General features: G+C 38.7%; 1 protein-coding gene across 3 annotated transcripts in view; it reads left to right on the forward strand.

The window, feature by feature from the left end:
• Positions 1–4779, forward strand: part of LOC126398560 (intersectin-2-like) — a 134949-nt gene that overhangs the window by 52393 nt on the left and 77777 nt on the right. The window contains exon 1 of one of the 3 annotated variants that reach the window (XM_050058001.1): positions 3346–3423. The exons of 1 other annotated variant lie outside the window; for it this stretch is intronic. The gene's annotated coding sequence lies outside the window, so the exon portion shown is untranslated. Of the gene's footprint in view, positions 1–3345; positions 3536–4779 lie in introns of those variants that run through there. One more of the 3 variants, XM_050058000.1, reaches the window with a different exon arrangement.

A 4779-nucleotide genomic window follows, 5' to 3' on the forward strand; every position in this document is an offset into this window, starting at 1 on the left:
GTGTGTGTGTGTGTGTGTGTGTATTACATTTTTCACATGGGCTTTTACATATACCACACATTCAGTGTTTTATGATGAAATAGATTATGACTTCTTAAGAAAGAGACCATTAAGCTGCTGGTTAATGCTGGGTCAGATATCAGTGTTTAACAATGTTATTGAAGCTACAGGGAACAGAATAACAAATATATTTATGAAAAAGAAATATCGGTATGGGATTTAGAAAGAGTAATTTGGCTAGTCTCACCAATCCATTCTGAAAAGTAGCTTCTGTCCTAAAAACAGTTTTATCAATGAATTCCACCTAGGAGTTCGATGCTCTAAAACTGGCTTTTCCTCAGTTATGGGATGAGCACCTCTTTGTTAGGAAAAACTGTTTTTTTTGTATAAGGTAGTGCAATGACAGATTAAAAGTCTTAACCTTGGATCAAAGATGTACCCCTGTCTTGGAAACATATATACACTATAAGGGAAGGTCTCCAGTTGTCTAAAATATCCAATGTGTCAATCTGGCATCCACAAACATCTCACTTTGTCTGACTAAAGGTCCAAAACCATGATAAAGCAAGATTTGAGGAGGATATCCTCAAATCTGCGAAGGTAACTCCAACACTGATGCCTGAAACAATCAATCCATCATGAAATAGTTGTGGATTAATTATGTGTTTGACTTATTGATTTATTGACTAATCATTGCAGCTGTAGAATTCCTATAATGAGCTAGAAGAAGTTTTAAACATATATACTGCAGAGTTGTCTCTTGCTAATTAGCTCAGTGAGATAAAGCATTGTCTCTTATGCTTAGAATGCCACCTTTTTTTCATCTTCCTATACTCTGCTTGTTGCTCAGAATGGCCTAATTTTGCCTAAAATTGCCTGGCCCCGACCATTGCTGCACAGCAGCTATAAGTGTAATTTGGCTTTGATCTGTCCTACTGCCCAGTGACAGCATCAACCATCAGTCAGACCACTGATATTAAGTGGTTTGCCTTAAAAGTAAAAATCTAAAAGTGGATTGGTAAAGTGAAAACTCTGTATTGCAATTTCATGAATTATTTAAGTTTTTTTGCTTTGACATCACAAAATACAGTAAAGTAAAATGATATGTACACTGAGTCAATCGCATGCACACACTCACATATACACATATTTAAAAGGGGAGGTAAGAATGGAGGTCTTATACTGTACAGAAACATCTGATGTTCTTGCAAAGATTAACATGATCACATTAATAAGGATTAATGGATCCAATAATAAGAAGAATTAGTTTAAAATGTATTTCAGGAATAAACAAAGATGATGACTTTGACTTTTTAACTAGAACATATTGGATAATGAAGATGGTTTAGACCAGGGGTGTCAAACTCATTTTTGTTCATGGGCCACATACAACCCAATGTATATAAGACCGATGAACCGCCTGAGATGTTTGAAGAAAATAAGTGCAATTTCAATAATAAGTTGAGTCAGCCTACTATTTATCCATACATTTCCGTTTTTTAGCAGCAGGGTTCCACCAATATTGTTTTAAGATAGATGTCTGATACAGATTCTTTGGTACTGAAGCTGTGGATTGACAATATTTTTGAGAACTATTTTCTGATCAAGGTGGAAAAGTATAATAAAGATGCATAGAGCATCAACAAACAAACATAGAACCAACAAGGACAAAAAGACAACCCCCCACCTGCCAATCCAGGATAAAACAGAGAAAGCTAGACCAGCGAAAGGAAATCCAATAGACCAGAACAAAAAAAAAAATAATAATTATAAGTGTAGCGTGTTTCATTACAATTTTCCAGCTTCCACATTTGCTACAAAAGTTGAAAATGGTTGTGAGGTGGCAAAGAAGCGTGCAGTTGATCCTTTAACCAACTGTTTAACTTGCTCCTAAAACCTTGCACCTCGTAGTCTCATCATCTAGTAGGTCAGATTGGACCCTTTGGCGGGCCTGTTCTGGCCCATGGGCCATATACTTGACACCCCTGGTAAAGTAGGGAAGAGCGGGACAATTGTTTTTTTTGGGGGGTGTTTTAGATATTTTTTGGGGCTTTTTAGCCTTTAATGGATAGGACAGACAAGCGCAAAACGGGGGGAGAGAGGGAGTGACATGCAGCAAAGGGCCACAGGCCGGAGTCGAACGTGGCCCTGCACATGGGGCGCCCGCTCCTCCACCAAGCCACCGGCACCCCAGAGCGGGCACTGAATTCCTCCAAGCTAGATTGAGGAAGTTTACTCTGCACATGCTCAGTAGGACTCTTCTTGCTCTGCCTGTGAAAAAGAAGCAGGATCATTTCACCTCTGCAGAAGTTTTAAATGAAAAACTGATTTTGAGGTATCAAAGTTACTTTTCAGTATGTTTCCTCTGCTGTCTAAAGACAAGATGACTGAATTTAAACTTGCATGAATTTTTATCTCCAGGTTAATGATAAAAAATGAACAATACAAATAATCAACCTATGATAAAGGAGTTGCTAGCTGCATACAGCATTTTTATTATGGCTGTGTTTCAATCTCCTCTGACCCACATCACCCAGTGTAAGAACCTTTATGTTAGAAAATGAACATATTTCACTAAATTTAAATTTGAATTTCATTTTAAAAGTAATTTTTGCAAATATTATGTCTACAAAGCAGTGCTCCACTGTCACTTTTGTTTCCTGTACAGCGGATTTAAAGTGGTTTGACTGTATGAGACTTGGCAAAACCAAAGAGGATGACTAGTTCACTTGTCAGAAGGACACAGATGATGAAGTTAGAGCAAAGAACTTAGTGGAAGTTACCTATTGTATTGTGTTTGAGTAAAATATACTGAGTTCAAATAATTGAAATTTTGCTTGACAGTGCCTGACATCTAAAATAATTTGAACCACTTACAAAAATAAAATAGCATTAAATAAAATCATAAGTAACATTATTAGATACTACAGCAGTAATATTGCTTTGAGGTGTGCTTTTATTTTGAAGTTAGAGCAAAGAACTTAGCAAGTATCTTTTACTCAATTCAGATGCGTAAAACTACAATTAATAGATTGAAACATTTACAAAAATAAGATATCACAGCAGTAATATTATTTGAGGTGTGTGATACAGTGGGTAAGGCTAATATGACTTAATTTTCAGTGGTACAACGGCATCACTGACTTCTTGCATCAACTTTAATATTATTTCATATTAAAAAAGTGAGTTATGAAGGACAATGTAAACAATGTCACAAGTATGTTGAAGATCATGGGGAGCAGAACAGTCAAGGGCTTTTATTGTGAAAGTCATGCCCGGAAACAGAATGTGTAACAGTGTGTGTCTTGACTGTGGAGACGCCCATTTCCAGTCCTCACACCCTCCCCGGCTGTGTGCTCGGTCCCTCCTCTTCAGTCTCCAGCTGGATGTCGGATCAGCTCCGCCGCGTCTCTACCGCAACAGGTAAAGACCAGAAATCATTTTAATCCTCATCAGGACGGGATGAAATGAAACACACACACCGGATACTGTCGCTGCTGACCTTGTTTGATATATTCTCACCTGTTCTCTGAAGGTAAGTGTTTATTAAAGCCAACATGTAACAGGCGAGGCTGTGTGGCGTGTTGTCAGTGTGATCTCTAAATGCTGCTGCAGATTTTATTTGTCCAGCCTTTAGAATACATGAATTGCTGACACCTGTCACTGAACATGAGTGACAGCCTTTTGTTTGAGATGAAGATCAGCCCATAAGGTTGAGGAAGATGTCTTTGAGGCGTTACATTTATATGTGGATAATGCATTTCAGAATAGTCCAGTCACATTTAAGGATACAATCTGATTTAAATTACCTAAAAAGGGCTGCCTACTGCCTCTGTGGTGTTAGGACTGTCAGTGACAGTGTCAAGTGAATGCATAATGTGATTAATGGTGTATTTATTATGTATTTTAGTATATAATCTGACAAAAATACAGGCAAAATAGTGGTTTATGCCAGATAATATAACTCCAGAGGTTGCTCACATCTTTTCCCCTGAGACAATGTGTTCGCTGCTCCCTAAAAATCCATCTAACTACTAATATGTCCATCTTGATCTTGCGAAAATCACCAGGATATTTGTGGAGCTCCCACACCGGAGTGAGTGTGTGTGTGTTTTTAAAATGGAATGATGTTATCAGTTGTTTATGTTTTCTATCATCAGTGCAGTTTTCCATTCTTTCATGAGGCGACTGGGGGCAAGTTTATCAGTTTATCCAATGCTGCTGTTCATTCACTGCAGTATAGACTAATTATAGAGATTGCTCAGAGTGTGTGTGTGTGCGCTTGTTTGTGTGTGTTCTGCTGCTCTCAGTGAAAACAGAAAGAGGAGGCTTTCTTTGCTGAAGAGGCAAAGTCCATTTAAGCTGCGCTTCCCAATGACATCTGGACTCATCCCAGGAGGGACTGTTACGATCCACCTGCCAAGAAACAAAACATTGCGTAACACCCACACCATTAGGTACACTTTGCTACTACCGGGTTGGACCCCTTTTGCCTTCAGAGCTGCCTTAATTCTTGGTGGCATAGATTCAACAAGATGCTGGAAACATTCCTCAGAGATTTTGGTCCATATTGACTGTGGAGGCCATTGGAGTACAGTGAACTCATTGTCATCTTCAAGAAACCAGTTTGAGATGATTTGAGCTTTGTGACATGGTGCGTTATCCTGCTGGAAGTAGCCATCAGAAGATGGGTACACTGTGGTCATAAAGGGATGGACACGGTCAGCAACAATACTCAGGTAGGCTGTGGTGTTTAAACCATGCTCAGTTGGTACTAAG

This window comes from Epinephelus moara, chromosome 12 (assembly GCF_006386435.1).
Source record: "Epinephelus moara isolate mb chromosome 12, YSFRI_EMoa_1.0, whole genome shotgun sequence".
Taxonomy (NCBI): Eukaryota; Metazoa; Chordata; class Actinopteri; order Perciformes; family Serranidae; genus Epinephelus; species Epinephelus moara.